Source organism: Oncorhynchus mykiss, chromosome 19 (assembly GCF_057628025.1).
Source record: "Oncorhynchus mykiss isolate SJ-2025 chromosome 19, ASM5762802v1, whole genome shotgun sequence".
NCBI classification, from domain to species: Eukaryota; Metazoa; Chordata; class Actinopteri; order Salmoniformes; family Salmonidae; genus Oncorhynchus; species Oncorhynchus mykiss.
In genome coordinates, this window is record NC_143040.1 from 35,458,114 (window position 1) to 35,469,374 (window position 11,261).

Consider the following 11,261-nt stretch of genomic DNA (forward strand, 5'->3'; position numbering starts at 1 on the left):
TACGACAGCCTGTTTCAGTTCCCGCTAATATCAAGCCACTTCGCACAGCCATTGAAGAGGAGTGGGACAGCATTCCACAGGCCACAATCGAAAGTCTGATCAACTCTATACAAAGGAGAGGTGTCGCGCTGCATGAGGCTAATGGTGGTCACACCATTAGTTTTCTAATCCACACCCTTACCTTTTTTTAAGGTATCCGTAACCAACAGATGCATATCTGTAACCAACAGATGCCATGAGAAATCCATAGATTAGGGCCTAATTAATTCATGTCAATTGACTTATTTCCTTACTTGAACTGTAACTCAGTAAAATAGAATTGCATTCGGAAAGGATTCAGACCCCTTGACGTTTTCCAAATTTGGTTACGTCACAGCCTTAGTCTAAAATTGATTAAATAAAAATGTTCCTCCTCAATCTACACACAATACCCCATATTGACAAAGCGAAAACTGTTTTTTAGAAATGTTTTTACATTTATTACAAAGAAAAAACAGAAATACCTTATTTACCTAAGTATTCAGACCCTTTGCTATGAGACTCGAAATTGAGCTCAGGTGCATCCATTTTTACACCTATACTATTTTACTATACATAACTTTAACCCATTATTCTATACATAACTTTAACCCATTGTATAAAAGGTATAAATCTTGATTGGCTTACACAAGCCTCAGATCAGTTTAAGAATATCTGTCTTGAGTAGGGCTGTGGCGGTCATTACATTTTGTCAGCCGGTGATTGTCATGCAAAAAACTGCCGGTCTCACGGTAATTGACCTTTAATTAACATATTTAGCATCACCTAGCTTCCACGCATAGCCTACAAGCGACTGATGCAGACCTTTGGAACATCTACATTTTAAAAGGTCTAATAAATCCATTTAATATAGCCTACACCAGAGGTTCCCAAACTTTTTCACTCCGGGCCCCCCTTCCAGCATTGGGGAACATCTGCCCCAACCCGCTGGAAGTGGTGTTGGGGGGCCAATAGGTAGCACTCTTTCCTCTGGTATAAAAAAGAGCCTTTAAAGAGCTTGGAAAATTCCAGAAAATTATGTCATGGCTTTCGAAGCTTCTGATAGGCTAATTGACATAATTAGAGTCAATTAGAGGTGTACCTGTGGATGTATTTCAAGGCCTACCTTCAAACTCAGTGCCTCTTTAATTGACATCATGGGAAAATCAAAAGAAATCAGCCAAGACCTTAGAACAAATATTGTAGACCTCCACAAGTCTGGTTCATCTTTGGGAGCAATTTCCAAATGCCTGAAGGTACCATGTTCATCTGTACAAACAATAGTACGCAGGTATAAACACCATGGGACCACGCAGCCGTCATACCACTCAGGAAGGAGACGTGTTCTGTCTCCTAGAGATGAACGTACTTTGGTGCAAAAAGTGCAAACAATCCCAGAACAACAGCAAAGGACCTTGTGAAGATGCTGGAGGACACAGGTACAAAGTATCTATCCACAGTAAAACGAGTCCTATATCGACATAACCTGAAAGGCTGCTCAGCAAGGAAGCAGCTACTGCTCCAAAACCGCCATAAAAAAGCCAGACTACGGTGTGCAACTGCACATGGGGACAAAGATCGTACTTTTTGGAGAAATGTCCTCTCGTCTGATGAGACACAAATAGAACTGTTTGGCTATAATGACCATTGTTATGTTTGGAGGAAAAAGGGGGAGGCTTGCAAGCCGAAGAACACCATCCCAACTGTGAAGCACGGGGGTGGCAGCATCATGTTGTGGGGGTGCTTTGCTGCAGGAGGGACTGGTGCACTTCACAAAATAGATGGCATCATGAGGTAGGAAAATTATGTGGATATATTGAAGCAACATCTCAAGATATCAGGTTAAAGCTTGGTCGCAAATGGGTCTTCCAAATGGACTAATGGACAAGTATACTTCCAACGTTGTGGCAAAATTGCTTTAGGACAACAAAGTCAAGGTATTGGAGTGGCCATCACAAAGCCCTGACCTCAATCCCATAGAAAGTTTGTGGGTAGAACTGAAAAAGCGTGTGCGAGCAAGGAGGCCTACAAACCTGACTCAGTTACACCAGCTCTGTCAGGAGGAATGGGCCAAAATTCACCCAACTTATTGTGGGACGCTTGTGGAAGGCTACCCGAAACATTTAACCCAAGTTAAACAATTTAAAGGCAATGCTATCAAATAGTAATTGAGTGGATATAAATTTCAACTTTATTTTTCATGTTCACGATTTCTTTATTTTGAATTCAATACATATGGAGTGAATTTGACCCCAAACCCCTGCCCTATTGCTTGCATTAGATACCAAATTTAAAAACTCTGACTCAGTAGAATTGTGAAGAGAAATGTAAAAACATTCTCTCCCCAGGCGTTCCTTTGTGATCTACATTATTCAGAGCTTTTTTCAACTAGCTGCAAACCAAATCCTGTTTTGACACTACATTTTCTCAGCTATTTTTACCTCTGGCTGATAAACCAAACTAGACCATGGTACTCTTCTGTACTCGCAGACCTCTTGATAAAAAATTGAGCCTTGGCCATCGTCAAACTGGCTAGTTAGCTGATTGGCGGCTATTTAGTCACTTGAGAAATAGGTGCACTGCCTTGGTTAAACAGGCTAAAACAAACTACTTCCTTAGCGCTATTACTGACGGTGATCACTCTAAATTCTGGAAAACCGTTTGTTCATTCACTGAAGCTGGTGTAATTTCCACATACAGCCTCTAGTTGCCTCCCAGCAAGAAACCAAAAATTGTCACTCAAACAGGAGGAGGAACTAACAAAATGTCACTAACTAAAATGAAGCAGGTGGGGTTTTGTAGGGGTTCTGAAAGACACTCATGAGGGTGGCCACTGAAAGTTGACTAGCAACCACTGGGCCCTAAAATACATAAGCATGTCCAAACTCTAAATATAAATGGAAAAACCAAAGCCTGTAACACCTTCCCCCTTAAGACAACAAATATATTCCTTTTAAATAAAAATAAAAAAAGCTACTTTACGCACAACCAACTCTGTGGGCTCTATACAGGCAGTCGAGTTCTTACACATAATCTTGAAAAACCATTTCTTTATGGACCTCGTTTTGTGCACGGGGGCATTGTCATGGTGAAACAGGAAAGGGCCTTCACCAATCTGTTGCCACAAAGTTGGAAGCACAGAATCGTCTAGAATGTCATTGAATTCGGTTGAGTTAAGATTTCCCTTCACTGGAACTAAGGGGCCTATCCCGAACCATGAAAAACAGCCCCAGATCATTATTCCTCCTGCATCAATCTTTAAAGTTGGCACTATGCATTGGGAAGGTAGCGTTCTCCTGGCATCTACCAAACCCAGATTTGTCTGTCGGACTGCCAGATGGTGAAGCGTGATTCATCACTCCAGGAACACGTTTCCACTGCTCCGGAGTCCAATGGTGGCAAGCTTTACACCACACCAGCCGGCTGCTCGGCCAAGGAAACCCATTTTGAGAAGCTCTCGATGAACAGTTCTTGTGCTGACTTTATTTCCAGAGGCAGTTTGTAACTCGGTAGTGATTATTGCAACCGAGGACATATTATTTTAATGCGCTTCAGCACTCGGCGGTCCCATTCTGTGAGCTTGTATGGCGGCTGAGCCACTTCACAATAACAGCATTTACAGTTGACCAGGGCAGCTTTAGCAGGGCAGAAATTTGACGAACTGACTTGTTGAAAAGGTGGCAATCTATGACAGTGCCACATTGAAAGTCACTGAGCTCTTCAGTATAGGCCATTCATCTGCCAATGTTTGTCTATGGAGATTGCATGGCTGTGTGCTGGATTTTATACACCTGTCAGCAATGGGTGTAGCTGAAATAGCTGAATCCACTCATTTGAAGGGGCGTCCACTTACTTATGTATGTAGGGAATCTAATTTCAAGTGTTTCTTTTACACCTGCTATGTTAGGTTAATCTATGGGTAAATAGGGTTGATGTGTTATGCTCAACCCGCTGAGTTTTTCACCACAAAACTCCAGAAAATTGCCAAAAACAGTAGAACCGGCTCATCTGCTTTTACACTATGATTTGACTATTAGATGTTCACTGTTTCTTTTGAAAGAAAAAAAGGAATAGTTTTACCATATTAAAACAAGAGTTCAGTTAACAGTGTTGACCTTAAAATGAGGGACAAACATAAATGAATCACTGATGAAATAAATAATCATCTTCAGAGATGATTTTGTCAAAGCAACAAAATAGCTAGGGCATACGATGATGGTGAAAAGTGTGAGAATTTGGGGGGGGGGGGTTAAACTCTCCCTAGAAGTCACAGAGGATTCACAGAGGGACATGTCAACATTTCTACTTAAAATATGTTATTTTTGTGGAACGACCCACATGCGTCTCTAACTATGTTGTGTTGCTTGTTCCCATCATCCAGCATGGACTGCTCTAACTGAAGTTACAGTCAGGCAACAAAACGGCTGTGTTTGTCCAAGACATAGCGTAAGTGCATTCACGTGCATGTCCCACAGAAACAGGACACGCGCGCACACACATACACACCGAGCACCCCACCGCCCCATTAGTTATGTAGCATGACCCTGTGAAAACTAGGTCTATTTATAGTCCAGGAGTAATAATAGTCATTGTTGGATTTATAGATTACTTATGGGTGATTTATGGATGGGATGGGAGCCTCCTGACCTGACAATGACAAGGACAGTTTTTGGGTCATCGTGGAAATGTCAGGGTTGTTTTCCAACTGACTCTGAGGTGGAACCCTACTGGGCACGTGCAGAAGTTTGACCCTGAAGTGGCATCATCCAAAGCCAAGAGAGTCTTTAGTCTTTAGTCCATCAGAACAGACAGCTAAGATCAAATCTATGGTGGATAATGATTTAGGGGGCTGTAAATGTTTTTGACCCCAAGTTGATCCACTCCTCCCAAAACCAATGTGCCAATGTGTTCAATGTGTAAACGAATGTTTTTCAACTGTAGTGCTTTGTGTTTTATATTTAAATGTGTAAAACTTTGTGCTGCCTATGGCCAGGTCTCTCTTGCAAAATATATTTTTTAAACTCAATGGGGTCGATTTGGAAATGTATGCCTTATTTACGTGTTTTGATTTAAACTGCCAAGAACCCTCCCACTTGTTGGCCAACAGATTTTCTCATGGAGTTTTCATTCAGTAGGATTTTCAGTACAATGATCTAAACTTTTCTCGACAGACTCACAAGAATATATTGAGAGAATGGGTTCTAAGTATTAGGGATCAATGAAGAAAGCCATCCAAATGTGCCTTTGTCTCTGTTTAGTAGATTAAAACATACTCTGTTATTATAGATTATTTAGGGTTATGAAAGTATGAAATCTACTATTTATGAAATCTACCTAATTCATGAAAAAGAAAACAAGTTTGGAAAGACTTTATGCACAACATTTTGGGGAATCAAAAATACAGAGGTTTGATTCATCCTGAAAATTGCCATATTCAGTAGTTTAATCCATGAAATATTAGAAGGGGAGAAAAGTGTACAATAGTAGTTGAACATTAGTCATATAAACCTACCTCAGTCTTCACTGATTATGAGACTGTGATGACAACGGTCCAGTCGTGAACAGTATGCCAAGCTCCAGGTTTAAACTGCCACGTTTTGTGTGTGTTGCATTCAAATAGGCGACATGTCCCCAAAAAATGTATTTTAACTTTTAATGAATTATTATCCCCTATTGCTAGCGACCCTCAGCAACAACCATGTAGCAGTGCGTTCGGAAAGTATTCAGACCCCTTGACTTTTTCCAAATTTTGTTACGTTACAGCCTTATTCTAAAATGGATGAAATTACTTTTTTCCTCATCAATCTACACACAATACCCCATAATGACAAAGAGAAAGCAGGTTTTTAGAAAGTTTATAGAAATACCTTACTTGGTTAAGTATTCAGACCCTTTACTAAGAGACTTGAAATTGAGCTCTATTGATCATCTTTGAGACGTTTCTACAACTTGATTGGAGTCCACCAGTGGTCAATTCAATTGATTGGACATGATTTGGAAAGGCACACACCTGCAAGTTGACAGTGCATTTCAGAGCAAACATCAAGCCATGAGGTCAGTGGCGGAACTAGAGTTTCATACGTGGGGTGGCCAAGGCTACTTCAGGGGATCCATAGACCATGACAGAAGATTAGTGTGTAACCTTAACCTGGCATCTAAGGAGCATGAATGAATCCTATGATTTCTGATTAGAGGTAGAAGTGATAATTCACTTAACCTGGAGTTATTCAATGTGGCAGATAGGGTGGTCCAAAGGGGTTACTTCACTAGAATTCTTTAACATACTATGAATAGTCAACGTCTCTACCTCGGATCTGCAGATTAATCTCTTTCTTTCTCTCTCTCACACACACACACACACACACATGACTGTACTCACATATTGGAGAGACTTGGGTCAATCTGTTTTCATGAATATATAATCTGGGTCTATAAGTGTTGAACATCCCAAATATTTTCAGAAAATAAAGCAGAGAAAGTTTTGGAATTGGCCTAATCAAGACCAAATTAAATCTGTGTGACATGATACCCTTTGGATTTATAATTTTAGAATGTCAGTGTACTAGCTAGTACACAGTGCAGATTTTAATCAGGACCGGAGGGACTGCCTAAATGCCAAATTATCCTAGGTAGATTTAAAACAGCATAATTCTGCGGTTCTGGTGAGAACTGGCAAAATATTTCACAAACTCATCCATGTTGAGGGAGAGTGCCCTCCTTGACTCAACACTGAGAATTCTGAGGTGACTTAACCTGTCATCAACCATTGTTGTCCTAAGGTGGGTTTTAATCCGTTTTTAAAGCTGAGAAGATTCTCTCGCAAGAAGCACTGCTGACTGGTGTAACAACAGAAATCTTACAGAGTTGAAATAGCTCATGGAGACCTCTTTATAAGGGTCTAGAAACACAACAAAGTCATGGAGAGTAGACGGTCTGTCCCTTCCACTTCTCTCCTATCAAGAAGCCACTTGGTTTGATGAACCTCATGTTTGAGGTCCTCTAAATCTGACTCAAAGGTCTGAGCAAAGGCAAACAGAGGCTCCTCATTCAAGAATGTTGTACTCTTTGGGTTGAGAGACTGGACCCCTTGCATTATCTCGCAATTCTTCTTTGAAAAGCGCCTCTGCAGCTCAGCTGTGAGACTGTCAAGCACCTGATAAAAGATAGCTCTTTGGAAGCTCTCACCATCACTTTGATCACTATTTTTCTGTCCCACAGTGCTCATCATCAATGAGACATGAAATCTTAAGCTTGTGTTAGGTTGTCTTTTACACACTGATGTACACTTATTTTGCAGTGCTCTGCAATCTCTTCAACCTCTTTCCATAGTTCTCCATAGTAACCCTCACTTATGTAGTCCTGTAATGTGTCTGTAAGGGCACCTACTAGATCCACAGCCCTTGCTAGGTCAAGAGAGCTTGATTAAAGCATGTCAGAAAGACATTTGGCGTCACCAAGCACTTTACAAAAGGTAACCAAAAACCTTATGAAATGTAAATCTATCTGAGAAAGAAGGCCCCTTGCCTCCACTGATCCATCACCACTATTTTCAAGTGTGATATCCTGTAGCGCTCTCAGAACTGCTGGAAGCCTGTCCCTCAGATTACGGCATGCCACGTATCTGCATGCCCACCTTACATCCGTAAGTCTCTGTAGTTCCCTGGGCTGCTGCTGTGGATATGGCTCTTTCTGAACTGCAAGCCCCTTGAGATGAACGTACGAATCAGATACAAAGTTATCAAGCTTCTGCAGGAGAGCAACAAAGTTAACTGCCTCAGGCACTGATTTTACAGCATCAACAAGAACCAAATTCTAACAATGTGCATTACAGTGCACATAAAATCTTGCACTGTTTTTAATCCGTGCAGACACACCAGAATGCTTTCCGCTCGTGACGGATGCACCGTCATAGCCTTGCCCCACAAGATTATTTCTGTAGTCCAGACCATGTTTTTCAAGGCAATCAACTATAATTTTTGTGAGACCTGCTGCATCTAAGCTTTCAGCTGACTGAAAGTGTAAAAAGCTTTCGTGGAGAGCCCCGTTGTAATAGTACCTCACAACTAAAGACATTTGATATTTTTTCTGCAAATCTTTGGTTTCATCTGATATTACACTAAACACTTCACTTTCTTTTTCAGCTAAGGCCTCAAGAACTTCTTTCTGGATTTGGTGGCCTGTGAACTTAGCATTGCCACATGCATTCATCCTTTTGACCGTTAATAGGAGCACATCTGCAATTGTTTTAATGTAAGTACAGTTTTCCTCCATTTTCTTTTTCCGGTCCTCATTCATGACATCTAACATTGATGAGTTTCTGTCAATAGCCCTTTTATGCTGATTCCAAGTATACAGTGCCTTGCGAAAGTATTCGGCCCCCTTGAACTTTGCGACCTTTTGCCACATTTCAGGCTTCAAACATAAAGATATAAAACTGTATTTTTTTGTGAAGAATCAACAACAAGTGGGACACAATCATGAAGTGGAACGACATTTATTGGATATTTCAAACTTTTTTAACAAATCAAAAACTGAAAAATTGGGCGTGCAAAATTATTCAGCCCCCTTAAGTTAATACTTTGTAGCGCCACCTTTTGCTGCGATTACAGCTGTAAGTCGCTTGGGGTATGTCTCTATCAGTTTTGCACATCGAGAGACTGACATTTTTTCCCATTCCTCCTTACAAAACAGCTCGAGCTCAGTGAGGTTGGATGGAGAGCATTTGTGAACAGCAGTTTTCAGTTCTTTCCACAGATTCTCGATTGGATTCAGGTCTGGACTTTGACTTGGCCATTCTAACACCTGGATATGTTTATTTTTGAACCATTCCATTGTAGATTTTGCTTTATGTTTTGCATTATTGTCTTGTTGGAAGACAAATCTCCGTCCCAGTCTCAGGTCTTTTGCAGACTCCATCAGGTTTTCTTCCAGAATGGTCCTGTATTTGGCTCCATCCATCTTCCCATCAATTTTAACCATCTTCCCTGTCCCTGCTGAAGAAAAGCAGGCCCAAACCATGATGCTGCCACCACCATGTTTGACAGTGGGGATGGTGTGTTCAGCTTTGTTGCTTTTACACCAAACATAACGTTTTGCATTGTTGCCAAAAAGTTCAATTTTGGTTTCATCTGACCAGAGCACCTTCTTCCACATGTTTGGTGTGTCTCCCAGGTGGCTTGTGGCAAACTTTAAACAACACTTTTTATGGATATCTTTAAGAAATGGCTTTCTTCTTGCCACTCTTCCATAAAGGCCAGATTTGTGCAATATACGACTGATTGTTGTCCTATGGACAGAGTCTCCCACCTCAGCTGTAGATCTCTGCAGTTCATCCAGAGTGATCATGGGCCTCTTGGCTGCATCTCTGATCAGTCTTCTCCTTGTATGAGCTGAAAGTTTAGAGGGACGGCCAGGTCTTGGTAGATTTGCAGTGGTCTGATACTCCTTCCATTTCAATATTATCGCTTGCACAGTGCTCCTTGGGATGTTTAAAGCTTGGGAAATATTTTTGTATCCAAATCCGGCTTTAAACTTCTTCACAACAGTATCTCGGACCTGCCTGGTGTGTTCCTTGTTCTTCATGATGCTCTCTGCGCTTTTAACAGACCTCTGAGACTATCACAGTGCAGGTGCATTTATACGGAGACTTGATTACACACAGGTGGATTGTATTTATCATCATTAGTCATTTAGGTCAACATTAGATCATTCAGAGATCCCCACTGAACTTCTGGAGAGAGTTTGCTGCACTGAAAGTAGAGAGGCTGAATAATTTTGCACGCCCAATTTTTCAGTTTTTGATTTGTTAAAAAAGTTTGAAATATCCAATAAATGTCGTTCCACTTCATGATTGTGTCCCACTTGTTGTTGATTCTTCACAAAAAAATACAGTTTTATATCTTTATGTTTGAAGCCTGAAATGTGGCAAAAGGTCGCAAAGTTCAAGGGGGCCGAATACTTTCGCATGGCACTGTACATAGCATTGATGCGATGCTCTGCCTTCGAATGGAGCTTAAACCCGGAATCTTTAAAACAGCGCCTTTTTCCAGTTACAAAGACCTGACTGTGATGCGAAGGCAGATTCAGGTGTATTGGGCAGAGAAAAATGCCTACAGGCGAAACAATAAGTCGAATCTTGACTTACAGACTTTTCAAGCTATGAATTGTCCTTATACAAGGAGCTGTTGGAAGCCCTTTTCCTAAGTACCATGCTGAGTTCTGGGAAATGTTTTCAAACACGGCTGTATCGGACCCTCTTCTCTGGATCTTGAAAAGTCTGAAATACACGTTAAATAGTGTGTCATATCTCTATGGAAATGTATAATTAAGGGATCCACAAGATTAGGTACTAACAGCTACTAACTAAAATGTGCAGTTTAAAGTATAGGCCTGGCCTCCCATTGGGTCCTGATATCTCTCCCTTTCTTTTCATGTTTAATTGACCCTATGCAAAAATAAGACTGTCTATGGTTACATCTAAGCATCCAATTACCCACATTTTAGTCAAATCTCAATCTTAATTACAAATCCCCATTATCATAACCTTACCTTAATAAAATCAACTACCGGCCTAAGTTACTAGTTAGATCATGGATAGCCCTACTCTGCAGTAAGTAACTTAGCTAGCTATAATTTCTTACACCTTTACGATAGCAAACAGGCTATCTGCAAATTGTGGTAATCTTTTGAGTAACGTTAACAGATTGATAATAACAATTGTTCGTTTTGAGTTCAAGTATCGAAAATCTAACTGAGTTAATGGACTTCAAATTGCTGAATGTTAACTTGCTGAACACTGACAGCTGTAGCCTACTGGTTACCCCACATTAGCTAAACATTTGTATACTGTAACTTACGACACTGCACTGTATATGCGGGTATTAATAGCACAGATGTAAACATAATGTTAGTCTAAATTGGGAACCGATCTCTCTTATCTGATGAACTGTCTGTTAATGGAGCCAAAGGTCTAACATTAACTTACACAGCGACTCAACTTTCATCAAAGTGGAAACCTAAACCCAATGCTAAACCTTAAACATGATACTTCAAACATGATGCTTTTGGCAATCGCTAAAAGAGCTTGTGGAGCTGTGGAAATATTCTCTCTTCTTCTTCTGTATGTTCTTCTTATTCTTATTCCTTTGTATCTCGCAACCAACTTTAATATTCTCTCCTTCCTCATCCTCGATTTAAAAAATGCGGGCCGAACGTCAAAATAAATGCTTCTTTCAACAAGAGGT